Genomic DNA, 19,857 nt, shown 5'->3' with positions numbered 1-19,857 from the left:
TTAAGACAACAAAAGTAATTTATGATGAGACAACATTTGCAAAATATGAATCTTACTCTAATGCTTGTACTTCTCACCAGTAATGTACTTCCTCAGGAGCAATGAAGAAGATTCAATGGAGGAGCCAATGGCTGAGTCTGCACCATCAGCCTTCAAGGAAAGGGAGTTCAGTGGAGGTAAAATTGCAGAGAGATATCATTCAAATATTTTTCTTTCTCAGGAAAAATGCTATACCCAACATGCCAGGATAATATAGGACAGACAAAAAAAAAAAAACCCAAAAAAAACCATGGAAAAATCCCCAAATACCAAACTTTAGCCAACTGTACTAATTCCACAACAAAATATATTCTTTCTTCCCCTTCTTATCGCTCCCATTCTTCACACGTCCTTCTTCTATTCTTTATCTTACCTATTCCTTCTAACTAAATTTCACATAAAACCTTTTACTAAGACTATGCATTACTTGAACAAGTAAACTGGTGAAGTGGAAAGAGACAGCCCTGAGACGAAAGATGTAGGTTCAACTCCTCACTCCTGTGACCTCTCGGAGCCTCCGTTGCCTTGTCTTTTTAAAAAGGGCTATTTTCTGGACTGTGGGGAGAACCAAATGTGAAAAAGTATGTAAGACTCAGGTGAATGTTAGTCCTCCTCTTTCCTAGCCCTCCCCTCTCTTTAGTATCTTAGAGATCATCCCAAAACTCACACGAGAGTGACCTATCACACAATAAAGCTAAGCCAAGTTCCATTCCTTTATTACTGCCACTTTTGCTTTAATATTAGTGACATTTAATGATCAGAAAATGGGGGTAAAAGGAAGATAGGCTGACGAGTCTTTAAGTTATAAGGGAGAAATATACATACGACACTTTTATAAAAGCATCTCAAGCAACTCAAGGAGTCAGCCACTGTGGAAACACAACAAATGGCTTTAGGATTATTACCGAATATACAAAACATGCTGACCATGTGCCTTTAAAAGTTATTTGCCAGCTCTCAGTGGGGAGTGTATTTTAAGTGGTATTTTAAAGAGTAATGATGCCAATTTACACCCTCCTTTCATGCCTCTCTTAATAAAAAATATGGGCTACAGAGGAAAAACTCACATCTTACACTAAACCTTAGCCATACCATTTTTCCGTGGGGATTCATTTTTTAAAAATTATTATCTAAGTTTTGTGAATAGGTTAAAAAAAATTATTCAAGGTTTCACCTTCCAATTTTGCTTCTACTCTCTCAGATCCTACTCTCTCCTCTTTCTACCAGGTAACCATTAGTTCTTACTAGAGAGTTTATGCAAATTAGTTCTTACTAGAGATTTTATGTAAATTTGGATATGTATTTTTATTTCCCCCCTTGTCATACTACTGTTTATGTATTAAATACATTGTTCTACATTTGGGCTTTTCATTTAAAAATATATCCTGGAATATTTTTATATCAGTGTATTCTCTCTATATATCCATATATAGAGAATATATAGAGAATATCCTCATTGTTTTTTAGAACAGTAAGGATATGTCATAATTTTCTTCTCTACTCCCCTATTAATGGACATTTAGGTACTTTCTACATTTCCATTATTATAAACAATGTTGCATTAAAAACCCTTGTCATGGGTCATTTGGTACAGATACATCTGTGGGATAAATTCCTGGCAGTGAAAGTTATAGATTAAAAGGTCTATGTACTTGTAATTTATCAAGTTATTAAAAATTATACTCATTAGTGGCTGTTATTAAATTATACTCTCACAAGCAAGAGTGCCTATTTCCCAAAGCCTCATCAATAGATTATGCTATCTGACTTTTCTATTTTTCCCCGTCTCATATGTAAAAGGTAGTTTTTAATTTGCATTTCATTTTTAATAAGGGAAACATCTGTTTATCTTTTAAAAGCCGTCTATATTTCCTTTTTCATAAACAGATCGTTCATATCCATTGTCCACATTTTATTTGTTGAGTATTTACTTGATTGAGTTCATGTTATTTAGTTCATATATTAAGGCAATTAAATTTTTGTACCATAAGCTGTATATTTCTTCCTAGGATATCATCTGCTTTTTTTAGAATTTACTCATGGTACTTTTGTTTTCATTTATTTTTCACTTGCAGAAATTTTTAAAATATATATGAATGTACTGATTTTTTCTGTTATAGCTTTTGAATATGGGTCATAACTTAAAAAACCTTCCCTACTCCAAAATGTTCTAGAAATTCTTCCATGTTTCCTTCTAATGCATTTATGGTTTCATGTTTTACATTTACATTCATCTTTAATATATTTGGAATTCATCTTTAATACATTTAGAATATATCCTGGTATAATGTGTTAAGTATGAGTCTAACATTATTTCTTCCCAGATGGCTCCCCTGTTATTCCAATGCCATCCTTCATCTTTGCCCCACTGAAAAACCAAATCTAGTCTTCCATTGGTCTACTGTGCATGTGCCAAATCTATGCAGTTACAGTGACAGTTGTATCATACCATATTTTAATATCTAGAAAGGCTAATTGGAGAATTTTTTTGAGAGTTTTCTAAGAAATCCTTGCTTATTTTTTTATAAAATTTTAGCATCAGCTTTTCTAGCTTCTTAAATTAACATGGGGTAAAGTGACATCTATATTTAATTTGTCTTTTGTGTCCTTTAGGGTATTTTAAAATTTTCTTTATATAAGACTTGCATATAAATTCTCATATTTATTCCTAGGGATAGTATCCTTTTAGTTTCTATTCTAAATAAGGTACTTTCTTATATCTTATACTAGCTTATTGTTGGCATATTTTTGAAAGTCATTGGCTTCTGTGTATTAATTTTGCATTATAATTTCATCTTTTTGTGGTAGTTTTCCACTTGATCTCCTTAATTTTCTAGGTAAACAACCACATCACAGCATATTACTGGAATGCACTCCATAAACAAAGGGAATTTTTAGTGCTTTTTTTCACCATTACTTAGCGACTCAATATTTGCTGAATTAATTAATAAATCTTCAAATAGCAGTAGTTTTTACCTGCTTTTTTCAAATTTTGATGCCTTTATCTTCTCTTATCTACTTGCTAATTCAATGCAAAATTTAGCAAACTATAGAACAGCAGTTATAAATCTCAGACTTTAGTTGGAATATCTCTAATTTTCTCATTAAGCAAGGAGCCGGATTTGGGGCTGAGATACAAATATATTTATCATGTAAAGGAAATTTTATTTTAATCAAAATAATGTTCACTTTCAGTATCTACAAGATGATCACATGATTTTTGTCACAGGTCTATTAATATGATGAATTATATTAACAGATTCCTTATACTGAATACAGAAAGGACTCGCATACCTAGAATAAACCCTATTTGCAGTGATGAATATTCTTGTCATGTGCTATTAGATTCTGTTTGCTACTATTTTATTTATGAATTTCCCATCAAAATTAATAAGTACACTTGGTATCTATTTTTATTTTGGGGGAAAATCTTTATCAAGTTTTGATATTAATGTTTTACTGCTGAGAACTTGAAACATTTCCTTAATTTTCCATACTTTGGTATAGTTTAAACAGTACTGGAATTTACTTCTATTTAAGGGTGTGTTAGAATTCTATTATGAAACATGTAGGCTTGGCATGTTTTTCAGTTTAGTCTTTGAATTTTGTTGTATATTCATGCATATAACATCACATCTACATATATATGTACATATATATATATGGAGTAAATTAAAACTGGGAAATTACATTTTCTTGAAACTTTTATTCTATCCACCTTTTTTAAATTTTTATTTACACAGAGTTGATAGCAATGCATTGTTTTAAGTTTTCTCTGTTCCTGTGATTATCAATTGGTAGGTTGCTATCAATTATTATGTTATAACTTTATGCTCTCTTCAATTTTTTTCCTGATTGGATTAGCTGGCTTGTTGTGAAAAAAATTAAACATACAGGTACTTTTGGATCAAATTTTATTCTTCCCTATACCAATTTATTTTGTTGTTCTTTTTCTAACTTTGACTAAGTATCTATTTTTTCAAATACAGGTATTTCTGTATACTGCATGTTTGGTTTCAGATCACTGCATTAAAGTGAGCCAATACAATATTTTTGGTTTCCTAGTGCTTATAAAAGTTATATTTACACTATACTGTATTCTACTACATGCACCATAGCATTTTGTCTAATAAAATATAATACCTTAGTTAAAAAATAATTTGATGCTAAAAATACTATCATCTGAGCCTTCAGCCAGTTGTAGTCCTTTTGCAGGTAGAGGGTCTTGTCAGGGTGGTGGTTGCTGAAGGCTCGGGTGGCTACGGCTATTTCTTAAAATAAGACAACAATGAAGTCTGCCATATCAGTTGAGTCTTCCTTTCATGAATTATGTCTCTACATCTGTGATGTTGCTTGATAATATTTTACCCACAGAATTTCTTTCAAAACTGGAGTCAGCCCTCTCTCTCAAACCATGCCACTGCTTTAACAATTAAGATTTATGTAATATTCTAAATCCTTTCCTGTCATTTCCACAATGCTCTCAGCATCTTCACCAGGAGGAGATTCCATCTTAAGAAACCACTTTCTTTGCTCATCCATAAGCAGCAACTCCTCATCCATTAAAGTTTTATCATAAGACTGCAGCAATTCAGACCCATCTTCAAGCCCCACTTCTAATTCTAGTTCTTTTGCTTTTTTCATCACACCTACAGTTATTTCCTTCACTGACATCTTGAATCCCTCAAAGTCATCTTTTTCATAAGAGCTGACCTCCTCCCATGATTCGCTAGTGTTCTTAATAGAATCTAGGATGGTGAGCACTTTCAGAAGGCTTTCAATTTTCTTGGCCCTAACCTATCAGACGAGTCACTATCTATGGCAGCTATTGCCTTACAAAATGCATTTATTATATAATAAGATTTAAGAGGCAAAATGACTCCTTGATCCGTGGGTGGCAGAATGGATGTTATATCAGCAGGCATGAAAACAACATTAATCTTGTTGTACGTCTCCACCAGAGTTCTTATATGACCAAGTGCACTGTCAGTGAGAAGCAATATTTTGCATAGGATCTTTCCTTCAGAGCAGTAGGTCTCAACAGCAGGCTTCAAATATTCAGTAAACCATGTTGTAAACAGATGTTCTGTCACCCAGTCTTTGTCGTTCCATTTATAGAGCCTAGGCAGAGTAGATTTAGCACAATTCTTTAAGGGCCTAAGGATTTTTGGAAAGATACATGAACGTTGGCTTCAGCTTAAAGTCATCAGCTGCATTGGCCCTTAACAAGAGAGTCAGCCTGTCCATTGAAGCTTTGAAACCAGGCGTCGACTCTTCCCCTCTAGCAAGGAAAGTCCTAGATGGCATTTCCTTCCAATATGAGGCTATTTCATCTGCGTTGAAAATCTGTTAGTGTAGCCACCTTCATCAATCATTTTAGCTAATCTCCTGGATAGCTTGCTGCAGATTCTACATCAACATCGGCACTGGCTGCTTCATCTTACATTTTTATGTTATGGAAATGGCTTCTTTCCTTAAACCTCACGAACCCACCTCTGCTAGCTTCAAATTTTTCTTCTGCAGCTTCATGTCCTCTCCCAGCCTTCAAAGAATTGACGAGTTAGGGCCTAGCTCTGGATTAAAGCAATGTTGTAGCTAGTTTGATCTTCTATCCAGACCACTAAAATTTCTTTCTAGCAGCAATAAGGCTGATTGTTCATGTGTTCATTGGAATAGCACTTTTAATTTCCTTCAAGAACTAGTCCTGTGCATTCAAAACTTGGCTAACTGTCTGGCACAAGAGACCCAGATTTTAAACTGTTTCAGCTTGTGACATCTCTTCCTCACTAAGCTTAATAATTTCTCGCTTTTGATTTAAAGAGAGAGGTGGGAGACTCGTCCTTTCACTTGAACACTTAGAGGCCATTATAGAGTTATTAGCTAGCCTAATTTCAATACTGCTGTGTGTCAGGGAATAGGGAGGCCTGAGAAGAGGAAGAGAAACGGGAACAGCCCATCTGTGGAACAGCCATAAACGCAAATTTATTGTTTGCCATCTTACATGGGCACAGTTTGCGGCGCCTCAAAACAATTACAATAGTAATCACAGATCATCATAACAGATTACACAAACATACAGAGTAAGCAAATGTTGGAAAAATGGCGCCAAAAGACTTGCTCAACATAGGGTTACCACAAACCTTCAATTTGTAAAAAACACTATCTGCAGGGTGCAATAAAGCAAAGTGTAATAAAACAATGTATACCTGTATATAGATGAGTTTTCATTTATGAGTTTTCTTTGAGCAGTGCTTTGGTATAATACTTTTTTTTCATGGGCAGGCTCCAGGAATTGAACCCTGGTCTCTGGCACAGCAGGCAAGAAATCTGCCACTGAGCCACCAGTGCACTGCCCAGATATAATACGTTTTTGTGAGCCTTTTAGTATCACTATTTTCTAAATATTTTGAAATTTTATTTTGGCCCAAGATCTAAGACAGCATTTTTAAACTTACAGGAGCAAAAGGCCTCTGTTTCCTAATTTTAGTATTATCAAATTTTGTCCATTTTTTTAAGTTTATTATAGCCTTTTGGTATAATACAAAGTCAATTTTTGTAGACAGGCATTTTAATAGGCAAATGAAAAGAAAGTATGGTCTATATTCAGAGTATATATTTTTAAACACTCCCTTCAGATCCTCATTAATATGTCTAGAATTTATAATTCTGTTTTATATTTTATTCACTTGATCAAGAGGTAAATCAAAATCTTACTATTATCTTGGTATTTATTTTTAAATTCTTATTTATGAATATGGATACATTGATACTTAATGATATAGTCATAACTATTTTATCTCCACTGTCATTTGTATCTTTTGACAATAGAAAGCCATTTCTTAATTTCATTCAGTGCTTTGTGGCCTGAATTTCACTTTAAGAAAGAAACTATATTCTTTGTTATTTGCATTTGCCTATATACTTTTACCCAAGTTCTTATTTTCAATGTTTTTGATTATTTAGTCTTAGGTATCTTTTTAATGCTTTCTGACACAAGCCTGAGTTATTTTTTTTAGATGAATTAAACAGTTAAATGTATTGATGTAATTAATAAGTTCATTTACAGTTCTTTCACACATAATGTTATTCTTTCTGTTTTGATAGATTTTTAAAATCTATTTTACTAGATGGTTTGTTTTATTGTTCTTTTTTTCTTTGGTGAGAAATTTATTCTTATACTGTTAAATAAGTATACTTCTAATACTTGATTTGTCAGTTTTAACTCACATGCTCTGACTCCAAGCTACACAGGATTGTGCAATCATAGTTGGTAAACTTACTCTACCTTCCACCTACTTTTCTCTGCCACTTTCAAGTGCTGTTAGCTGTATCATTCTGTCAACTTAATCTCCACACTTGCTTCAATCTTAACCTTCAGTTCAAACATATTCAAAGTTCACCAGCATTCCTTTTACTACAGAATGCTCAGTAATTTTTTAATTGGCTGAATTTGATGATTCAGTAGTTTCCTTAAGAAAGGCTTGAGAGAACAATTCCCCTATATTCTTGACCTTTCAAATCTATTTGTCTGCAGCCCCTACACCATAAGAATAATTTGGCTGGGTAGAAAATCTTTAAGAAAATCCTTAATTCCTTAACATTGTCCTTGAGGATACTGAGTGTTGCTCTACTGAATAGTCCTATAGAAACGTCTGAAGTTATCCTGAATTTTTTTTTCCTAAATAAGTGATTTAACTTTTTTTTGCTCAGTTGCCCAAAGAATTATTTATTTTCAAGTCCATAACTTTTTTTTGTTTTGTTTTTGTTTTCAGTTTCTTTTTTACATGGGCAGGCTCCAGGAATTGAACCCGGGTCTCCAGCATAGCAGGTAAGAATTCTGCCACTGAGCCACCAGTGCACCACCTTTCAAATCCATAACTTTAATAATATAAATATCTTGGTATTGACCTTTCTGAATCATTTCATCAATATATTAAAATAAAGTCACATTTATTTTCGAAAAAGTTCCCTTGAATTATATCTTTCAATATTGATTCTATCTCGTTTTATTTTGCTCTTCCTTAAGGGATTTCAATTACGCAGATGGTGGATCTACTTCCGGGATAACCTAACCGCTTTTAACTTTTTGTTTCATTTTATTCCATTGTATTATTTCTATTTTCCATGTTCTCTGCTGGGTTTTCTGCAGCATATAATCTCTTTTGTGTTCTTAAATTTGTCTTCATTTCTGCAATGATTTGGATGATGGTTTTTTCTGAACTCTACCAGCTCAAATTTCATATGCTGTATTTTTGAATGAGCTGGATTTTCTTGCCTGGCTATTTAGACTGTTTGCTGTATGGGAAGCAGTGAGGGTGTTCTTTTGTGTTCAGCTGCCGCCAAGGTAACATGCTTCCTGAAAACATACCAACCAGGTAGTTCTCTGTGTAGCCCTGGCTCCTCAGCTTCTCTGAACTCAAGAGTCCCCTTGCTCACCCACCAGTTCGTGCACCATTTTCTGCAAACAATGCAGAGCTTTTGTCTCCCTCACTTTCAGGAAGTGTCTTCTTTCACTGGCTTTCTTGAGCTCCGTCTCCACTGGGCCTTCTGTCTGCCCTGCATGCTTCCCACTTCTTCCTGCTTGGATTCCACCAGTACCAACTGCTTTTTGTAAGTCTTTGTATATATTTTTTGAAATCTACAGAAATGCATCTTCTAAATTGCCAAAAATAAAGTTTGTGATATTTTCTTTGTGTGCACGTGTTTATGGTTGTTTTTCTTATGTTGTCTACAAGTTTTGTTGTTGTTGTTTTTAAGATATCCAGGTGAATAAATGAAAAATGCTAACCTACATAAGCATTTCTATACCTGAAGTACCTAGATTCATTTCAATAATCCTAACCCTACCCAGTACTGGGAGGGGAGAAGGAAAGGTGAAAAGAAAAAACATGATGGAAAGGCATAAGAGGAGAATGATGGTAGAAAAATCATAGAGAATTTCCCTATAGTTTTAAAATACAGACTAAAGTACCAAAAGTGAATTCTGATATGATTTCCTGGGACCATGAAACCTGGTTTCATGGCTGACATATATTCTCACCCCTATGGCTCCAAATTGATTTGATTAGAGAAGTGAAGTAGTCAGTTTTGTAGACAATATGCAAATAACATGCAAATAACAAGAGAATCCCAGAAATTAAAACTATATACAGGTGGGCAACAGTGGCTCAGTGGCAGAGTTTTCACCTATCATGCTGGAGACCCGAGTTTGATTCCTGGTGCCTGCCCATGTAATAAAACAAACAAACAAACAACAAAAAAACCCCACTCTATACACCCAGATAACTGACTCTGGATATAATCAGTTAAAAAATATTATTTCTCTTTAGGAAATGGTTTTGAGTTAATCATTCCAGTCACTTGAATGGGTCTGATGATCCATGATCATAGATAGATTCTTGGGCCCCATTCCCATGTACTGAATCAGAATCTCTAGGACTAGGATCCAGCAGTCTGCCTTTAACTGCCTTTAACTCCAATGCAAAAATTAAAGCTAGGAGTGACTGGCCTCGAAGGAGATGCTTTATCATTTACTGAATGACTGGCTTACGTTATTTTATTTAACACTTGTAAAAGTCTGTGAGAGGATTACCATTCAACAGTTTTTTACAGATTAGTTATTTGCAGCCTACGGAGGATAAACAACATGCTAAGGTCACAAACACTAGGAAGTAGCAGAGCCAATGTTCCTATATACAAGCCCAAGTCTGATTGATTCAAAAGCAAATGCTTCTAATTATTTTTACAATAGGGATAGGTTCTCTGAAATGTTTACAAAATTTTAGATTGGGCAGGGGCAGAGAGGTGGCAGAAAGAGAGAAAGAGGCAGATAGATAATAATACTGTGAAAGGAAAATTACTTCAGACTATGTGATAGTTAGGTTCTGGTATCAACTTGGCCAAATGATTATGCCCCATTGTTGCAAGGATATTTTTGAGGCTGGGTGATTAAATCATCAATCAGCTGGTTGCATCTGTGGCTGATTACATCTGCGCTGAACTAAGGCATACCTCCCATGATGATATAAGTCAATCAGTTGAAGGCTTTTAAGGAAGAAGAGAGATTCTTTCATTGCTTCTTCTTCAGTCAGTGAGCCTCTTCTGTGGAGTTCATCTAGACCTTTCATCAGAGCTGCCAGCCTAACAGCCTGCCCTACATATTTTGGACTGTTTCATTCCAATGGTTGTGTGAGACGCCTTAATGAATTTCATATTTATAGATCTCTTCTGTTGGTTCTGTTTCTCTAGAGAACCCTGACTAACACAGACTATAAATGGGTAGTAAATTTTCAGATAATTTCATAGACGAGAACTATATAGTTAAACTGGCTTCATGGGCATGCAATCACCTTCACAAGAGAGGAACCCACAATTGGGGTTTAAAGGTTTGTAGTTGCCATCTTGAAATTCTTAGTTTTATCATTAAATTTGTGCTTCATAAGTGAAGTCCAATGGGACAATGGAACAGGTATGAGGGAACTGGGGTGTTAGCTCACACTCAGTTCCACCACTTCCTTGACCCATGTACCCAGCTGTATACTTCCCTGGCCCCAGGGTCCCCAGGCCCTGCCAGCATCAATTTCTGCACCTTTGCCTAAGAAATGCTTTTGCCCCTAACTCCCAGTGGTGCCTGGGTATGACCACAGAGAGGGTCAGAGTTCAGTTGTGTCCTGTGGTATATTTAGTGGGTGATTTATTGGGGGGCACCTGTCACCCACCCCCAATCCAGGCACCTTGCATGTCCTGGAATGGAGGTTGCTACACATTTGGAGTTCACCTGTCCATCACGGGTTGAGACAATGGGCCCAAAGAAATAGAACAGGCCTGGCTCAACATCCCCACATCCTGCTAGGGTATGGTATGAGCATTACCCTGGGTAAAGTATGGTCTGCTGGTTGACAAGAGAGGGAACTCAGCCACTGGTGAGCTATGTGTGCATTAAGTCATAGGGTAGAGCTCCAGGATCACATGCATTATGTGCACTTGTCCAGTAAGTAAATCTATACCCTAGAGAGCATGATATTAAAAAACAAATTTTAAAAATCTTAGTAGGTCCAGAGACATACTATGAAGAAAGGAAAAGGCTTTATATTTTTGTACCTTTAATAGTACTTTGTGTGCTTTCTGTACAAGGGGCCTGTGGTAGTTAGATTTAGGTGTCAACTTGGCTAGGTGAAAGTGCCTAGTTCTATTGCTATGGACATAAGCCAATGGCACATGAACCTCATCTGTTGCTGATTACATCTGCCGTTGGCTAGGAGGCATGCCTGCTGCAATGAATGATGTTTGATTTAATTGGCTGGTGCCTAAATGAGAGAGGTCAACATAGCACAGCCAAAGCAGCTCAGCATACCTCATCTCAGCACTCGCAGCTCAGCCCAGGCCTCTGGAGATGCAGAAAGGAATAACCTTGGGGAAAGTTGTTGGAACCCAGAGGCCTGGATAGAAGGCCAGAAGAGGTCCCCCTGTGCCTTCCCACATAAGAAAGAACCTCAGTTGAAAGTTAGCTGCCTTTCCTCTGAAGAACTAATGAAATAAATCCCTTTTATTAAAAATCAATCCATCTCTGGTGTGTTGCATTCTAGCAGCTAGCAAACTAGAACAGGGCCCATCATTGCCATTCTGTACTGAGCCCCACAAATTGCACAGACCATTTTGAACAGATCAGATTTACCCATTAGAAGGATGATAACCACAACAATGCCCTCTATAAAGGTCAACTGGAACTGTGGCCAAAGCCAGAGTGCTGGATATCAAATAGACAAAGCACATTGTTTAAGTCTCTCCAAGTTCTGCTCCTTCTATTCAAGATTAATTGACCTCTTATTTTTTTCATATCACAACTAAGACTGAAGAACTGCAAAGAATATAAGGAAAAGCAGCTCCAACTTTTGCTACATTTATATTTAAAACATGAGGCTTCTGTCCTGGCATTTGCCTCAACAACTTCATATCAAACACTTATTAAATTTTTTACCACAAATATCTTCAAACATGATTTCTACCCTTTTCTCTGGACATTTCTCTAGACCATCTAACATGGGTCCTCGAGTCTTTGACTCCATGACTCCAATCCTGGTCATTATTACCCTTATCCTCTACCTTTATCCCTTTCTCAACCATTCTGCCCTGCACTGCTTATTTCAAGAGAAGAAAAAAATGAATCATCAACATAGCCAACACTGTACCTGTTCACACTGTCACACTGTCATGTGCTCCTTCTGGTGTGTGTGTGTGCGTGTGCATCTGTAAAGCAAAGTCTATCAGAGTTTAGGGGCTCTATTTCAAGGACTTTAAGAAGAAGCTTTTTCTTAGGAATGGGGTGCCAAGAACTGAAACAAATTTTCAGGGCTGTAGTTTTACTGACAAAGAGAGAATGCTGACTCTAAAGAACACTTCATTACTGACATTTCAACCAGATACTCTATAGCCTCCCTCTTTGCAGCAGGAGAGGATCAGGAGAAACCCAATATGGACCAGGAAGAAGTGACTGAAGAGGCTGCTCTGTGGAGCATATCACTATCACTCAGTGATAGTCCCTCCAAAGGCGTTTTCCCACCTGAGAGAAGGATGTGGTCTCTATAATCACTGGCTAAGAAAGGTCTTCATGAATAAAATGTTCACCATTTTTCTGAATCCAAAAGGCAGAAAACTGTGGAGACAAGGAAATCTTCAGGAATGAAAGGAAAGCTGAGAACAATAACACAGCAGATTTAACCATCTCAGAAGGGACTCAGAAATTGTAGTTCAAGGACTATAACAGAAAACATTTTGAAAGTTTTCCAAAGTTTTGTAACTTTTCCAAAGTCAATTTCTTAAAAGCTATCTTTTCCTATATCTCCTATGTAAACACAAATATAATGAAAAGACCCAAACGTGCTTGCAGAAAGGATTAAAAAAGACTATGAACCCCTAATTCAGGAATCCCAAAGGATAAAGTGGGAAGTAGTAGCTTCAAAGCCCCTACAACTTTTTTATGAGTGTACAAACTCCCTAGCTCTAGGATTTGGAAAGAGAAAAAACTCAGTTTGCCAGGGTAGGTGGCAATGTTTATTTTTCCCCACAAACCCAATATCCTTCTTCCATACTAGGAGAGCCAAATTTTGTTCAACACCTACCGAAGGAGAGTTACTGATTGGGCCAAGCCAATCATTGTGGTCCTATTTCCATGGTCACTGATTAATTGAGGGGTAGTCTTATTTTGGACAACGATGTATGAATGGAACATCTGGAAGGGATAATTGTAGCTCTTAAAAAGAGGCACAAGGAAGAAATAGACCTTCTTATTATATGGGATGTTGTATCTTCATGTGGTATCGGACCTGTGGCAGGCATCTTGGAAACACAAAAAGAGTTAGTGTAAGGAGAATATGATGTGCCAAGGATAACAGAGAAGAAAACTGTAAAGAAGCAGAGTTCCTAGATTACATGTTACCAGGGACTGGGGGTTGGCAAAGGGGAAGATGGGTAGTTACTGTTTAGTGGAAACAGAGTTTTTGTTTGGGATGATGACAAAGTATTGGCAATGGATTTGGTGATAGCACAACATTGTAAATTGTGTACTTTAAAGTGATAAAATGGAAAATTTTGGCTGTATATATGTTACCATACTAAAAGTTAAAAAAGAGGTGAGATTTCCAGTGACACCAATGGCATAACTTATGTGTAATTGGAGTCCTTGAGGGAAAGAAGAGAGTAAGGTGTAAGAAAAATACATTTGAACAAATGGTGGCCAGACTTCTTCCAAATTTGATAAAATGCATACATTTACAGACTCAAGAAGCTCAGTAAATCCAAGTGGAATAATTACAAAATTTATTCCATCTAGGCACACCACACTGATATTATAAAAACCAAAAATAATGAGGAGAAATTTGAAAGTAGCCAGAGGACAAAACCTCTTTACTGTCTAACAAGTAGATATCAAGGGGGTTAATGTAGCACAACCAATCAAACTGATTCTAGTCCAGTAAGACCTGCTCAGTTACCTCATCCACAGAACTCCAAGTTAATACATATATTACTTAAGCCACGAAGTTTGTAATAATTTGTAAAGTAGCATTAGAAAGCTAATACAGTATCCAACAGAAATGAAAGCTTTTGTCCACAAAAAACTTTTCAAGAATGTTCTCAGCAACTTTATTCATAATAGCCAAAAACTGGAAAACCCTGGGTCTAAACGCAAAGCACGGTATATCACAAAATAAAGTATTACTCAAGAACAACAAGGAACAAACTATTTATAAATATAACACCACAGATGAATCTCAAAAACATGCTGCACAAAAGAAGCTGGACACATGTAGTATGGCTCCATTTATATGAAGTTCTAAAAAGGCAAAACTGATATATGGTGAAAAAAATAAAGATAGTAATTGCCTCTGGGAAGGGATGAATATGATGATTGAATGGGAAGGTATAGGAAGGGGAACTTTCAAGGATGGAGATAATCTTTTATAGCTTAATAAGAATTTTGATGATACAGGTTGTGCATTTGTGAAATCTCATGAAATAAATTATGCACTTAAATTTGTGCATTTTACTGTATGTAAATTTTACCTTAAACAAAGGACCATATCTCTACACGGTAAGGCTCCTCCTAGAATCTGTCTTCCAGGCAGAAGTAGCTTGAAACAATGAAAGGAGTGTAAATAACTAGAGAGACAGACAGTCTAGGACAAAGGCCTGAGACAAATGCCCAGGAGAGGGAAGTTTGTCTCTTGGGAAGCAGAAGGAATAGCCAAATTCCTTTAAACAGGAGAATTTCAAAACAAGTAACAAGTAAAATCCCAGGACAAGACAGAGGCTAAAAAAGACAGGGAAAACCCTGCACACTTCATTTGCCTTGGGCATACCTTCCTGACAGGACTGAAACTCAACAAAGTCTCTGTCTTATAAAAAGCTGATTACAGCATAAAGAAACAGACATCCCAGGGAGTAAATCTTGGAGTTAACATTTGAAAATATTAAAATGTACAGTGTAAAGCAAAAGAGTACAAGAAAAACAAACAAACAGGAAATGATGGCCCACCCAAAAGAAGAGGATAAAAATACAGAAATATCAACAAAGAAGACAAGAATGTGGATATACAAAACAAAGTCTTTTTAAAAATTATCTAAAGAATGGTCAACAAGTGAAGGAAAGTACAGAGAAAGAACTAAAGAATATCATAAAAACAGTGAATGAACAATATAAGAGTTACATTGAAGAGTTAAAAGTTTTAAATAGGAACCAAACAGAACTACTGGCATTGAAGACCACAATAACTAAAATGAAAAATGTCAGGAAGGTTTGAACAGCAGATTGGAGCTGGCTGGAGAAAGAATCAGTGAACTTGAGGATATGATACTTGAAATGATTCAGGCTGAGGCACAGAAAAAATATATATATATACATATTAAAAGTGAAAACATCCAAAGACAACTATGGGATTCCATCAAGTACACAAATATACACATTATGGGAGTCACAGAAGGAGAAAAGAGAGTGAAAGGGTCAAAAGGAATAGTCAAAGAAATATTGACAGAGAATTTCCCAAACTAGAGAAAATATATGCACATCCAAGAAGCCCAGAGAACATCAAACATGATAAATAGGAAGAAAAATACATCCCTTCATATGGTGATCACACTATCGAATGCAAAGGACAAGGAGAGAGTCCTGAAAGCTGCAGGAGAAAAGCAACATATAATGTACATGGGAGCCCCAGTTAGACTGTGCATCATTTTCTCATTAGAAACCATGCAGGAGTAAAAGCAGTGGGTTGAAATACTTAAAGTGCTGAAGGAAGACAACTACCACCCAAGAATTTTATATCTGTCAAGATTCTCCTTCCAAAATGAGGGAGAGATTAAAACATTCCCAGATAAACAAAAGTTAAGGGAGTGTTCTAGTTTGCTAGCTGCTGGAATGCAACACACCAGAGATGGATTGGCTTTTAAAAAAAGGGGATTTATTTTGTTGGTTCTTCAGAGGAAAGGCAGCTAACATTCCACTGAGGTTCTTTCTTACTTGGAAGGCACAGGATGGTCTCTGCTGGTCTTCTTTCCAGGCCCCTGGGTTCCAACAATTTTCCCCGGGGTGACTTCTTTCTGCATCTCCAAAGGCCTCGGCTGAGCTGCAAGTGCTGAGATGAGGAATGCCGAGCTGCTTAGGCTGTGCTACGTTGCGCTCTCTTATTTAAGCACCAGCCAATTAAGTCAAACATCACTCACTGCAGCAGACACGCCTCCTAGCTGACTGCAGATGTAATTGGCAACAGATGAGGTTCACGTACCGTCGGCTTATGTCCACGGCAACAAGACTAGGTATGCTCACCTGGCCAAGTTGACAACTGAATCTAACTAACACAGGGAGTTAATCATCACTAGACAGTCCCTATAAGCAATGCTAGAGGGAGTTCTTCAGACTGAAAAGAATGGATATTAGATAGCAGTTCAAAGCAACATAAAGAAAAAAAGACCTGTGATAAAGATAGCCATTTGGGTTATTATAAATTCTGGTACTGTGTAGTATTGTTTGGTATGTAACTTGACTTCTTACTTCATATAGGTGCTCAAATGCAAATGCATAAACAATAATAAATCTAGGCTTTTTAGACATAAAGTGTATAAAGAAATAAGTGGTAACAAGTACAAAGAACCTGATGAGGGGACAAAGGGGTATAGGAAAAGTCTATATTCATGCTATCGAAAATAAGTTGGCGTCAAACCAAATATGAGTGTTATACATTTGGAATGTTAAATTTTAACCTCATGGTAACCACAAGGAAAATAGAAGAAAAAATATATCCAGATAAGAGTGAGAATGCACTTGACATGGTACAAGACAAAAAATATAACTACAAAAGTAGGCTTTAATGGACATGAGAAATAAAAAGCTGTAAGGCTGACAAAAACTAAATAGCTAAATACAAAAGAAAGTTCTACATTGTCAGTAGTAACTTTAAATGTAGATGGATTAAATTTTCTAATCAAAAGGCAGCAATTGGCAGAAGGGAGGGAAAAAAAAGCATGACCCAACTATATGTTGCCTGCAAGAAACTCATTTTAAAGTCAAAGATACAAGTAGGGTGAAAGTGAAAAGATGGAAAAAGTGTTAGGGTGGAGGGGAATACTAATATCAGATAAAATAGACTTAAGTTAAATACAGTTACGAGGCACAAAGATGGCCATTATGTACTGATAAAAGGGACAATTCAACAGGAAGATGTAACAATTATAAATATATATGGACCTAACAGCAAAGTCCAAACCATATGAAGCAAATACTGACTAATTTCAAGGGAGAAACTGATGATTTTACAGTAATAGGAAGACACTTTAATGTACCACTCTTGAAAATAGAATATCTAGTGAGAAGATCAATAGGGAAGTACAGAACTTGAATGATACACGAAACCAACTAAACCTAACAGAATATATAGAACACTGTGCCCAATGAACAGAATATACATTCTTCTTTGACTGCACATGGATCATTTTCCAGGATAGACCATATGTTGGGTCACATAACAAGTCTCAATGAATTTAAAAATATTGAAATCATACCACGTATATTCTCTGACCATATTGGAACGAAGTTAGAAATCAATTAAAGAGGGAGAAATGGAAAATTCACACGTATGGAGAAATTAAGTAATGTACTTTATCAACAACCAATGGGTTAAAGAGGTAATTATAAGCAAAATTAAGAAATACCTTGGGGCAAATGAAAATGAAAAAACAACAAACCAAAACTTATGGGATCAGGGAAGACAGTGCTGAGAGGGAAACTTACAGCACTAAATGTTTACATTAAACAGAAAGACTTATGCCTGCCCATGCAAAAAAACAAAAACAAAAAAGACGTCAAATTAGAGATCCAAACTCAAGACTGAAAGAACTAGAAAAAGAAGCAAACTAAACTCACAGTGAGCAGAAGGAAGGAAGTAACCAATATCTGAATGGAGATAATAGAAACAAACTATCAACAGAGAGAATCAACAAAACCAAAAGTTGGTTCATTGAAAAGATCAATAAAATTGACAGACATTACCTAGATATGCAATGAAAAAAAGAGAGGATACAAATAATGAAAATCAGAAATGGAAAGGTGGACTTTTTTCATTTGAAATAAAAAGGACTATAAGAGAATACTGTGAACAACTGTATGCCAATGTATTAGATAACTTATATGAAATGGACAAATTCTTATAAATACAAACCGCCTACATAGACTCAAGAAGAAACAGAAGATCTCAACAAACCAATTACTAATAAAGAGATTGAATCAGTAATCCAAAACTTCCCAACAAGGAAAAGCTCAGGACAGAATGGCTTCACAGGGGAATTTTCCAAAACATTCTAAGAAGATTTAATTCCGCATCTGTTTAAACTCTTCCAAAAAACTTCAAAGAGGAGGGAATATTCCCTAACTCATTCTACAAGGCCAACATCACCCTCATACCTAAGTAAGATAAAGATACCACAAGAAAAGAAAACTACAGACCCATATCTCTTATGGTTATACATCCAAAAACCTCCACAACATACTCACAAACTGAATCCAAGAGCATATTAAAAGAATTATACACCACAATCAAGTGAGATTTATCCCTGGTAGGTAAATTTGGTTCAATAAAATAAAATCAATTTAACACACCACTTTCATAGAACGAAAGAAAGAAAACAAATGTTCATCTCAATTGTTACCATGAAAGCATTTGACAAAACACAGCACCCCTTCCTGATAAAAACACTTAGAACACTAGGAATGGAAGGAAACTTCCTCAACATGATAAAGGGTATATATGAGAAGCCCAGAGCTAACATCCTACTTAAATGTGAAAGACTGAAAGTCTTCCCTATGAGAACAGGAACAAGACAAGGATGACCACTGTCACCACTATTATTCAACATTGTATCGGAAGAACATGCCAAAGCAATTAGGCAAGAAAAAGAAATAAAAGGCATCCAAAGTGGAAAGGAAGAAGTAAAATTTTCCCTATTTGTAAATGATATGATCCTACATATAGAAAATTCTGAGTAATCCACAACACTGAATAAATGAATTCAGCAAAGTGGCAGTGTAAAAGATCAACACCCCAAAATCAGCAGTGTTTCTATATACAAGCAAGGAACAATTGGTAGAAGAAATCAGGAAAAATTATATTTGAAATGGCAATGACAAGAATCAAATATCTAAGAATAAATTTAGCCAATGATGCAAAGGACTTATACACAGAAAACCAACCAAACATTGCTAAAAGAAATCAAAGATGACCTGTATCTATATGGAAGGATATTCTGTGTTCATGGATTGGGAGACTAAATATCTTTAAGATGTCAATACAACCCTAAGCAATTTATAAATTCTAGGTAATCCCAATAAAAAGTCCAACAACATTTTTTGCAGATATGGAAAAGCCTATCACCAAATTTATATGTAAGGGTAAGGACCCTCAAATAGCAAAAACCATGTTGAAAAAGAAGAACAAAGTTGGGAGACTCATATTCCAATCTTAAAACTTACTATAAAGCCACAGCAATCAAAGCAGCATTGTAATGGCACATGGACAGACTATGGAATTGAACGGAGAATTCAGTAATGAACCCTCACATTTATGGCCAACTGATTTTTGATGTGGTGGCAAAGACCACTCATATAGGAAAAAACAGTCCCTTCAACAAATACTTTGGGGAAAGTAAATTTCCATTTGTTAAAGAAAAAAAAAAGGAGGACCAGTACATCACACCAAACACACACAAAAAAACCCCTCAAAATTGATCAAATTCTTTTACATAGAGCTAGAACCATCAAACCTCTAGAAGAGAAAG

The 19,857-nt window shown here is 35.9% G+C and overlaps 1 protein-coding gene across 3 annotated transcripts in view; it reads right to left on the bottom strand.

Annotated features, from left to right (window-relative positions):
• The window catches only part of CERS6 (ceramide synthase 6), a 389,110-nt gene that overhangs the window by 256,486 nt on the left and 112,767 nt on the right, over window positions 1–19,857 (bottom strand). The window lies entirely within an intron of this gene.

Source organism: Tamandua tetradactyla, chromosome 3, assembly GCF_023851605.1.
Source record: "Tamandua tetradactyla isolate mTamTet1 chromosome 3, mTamTet1.pri, whole genome shotgun sequence".
Lineage (NCBI taxonomy): Eukaryota > Metazoa > Chordata > Mammalia > Pilosa > Myrmecophagidae > Tamandua > Tamandua tetradactyla.
This window is presented reverse-complemented; position numbering and strand designations above follow the sequence as displayed.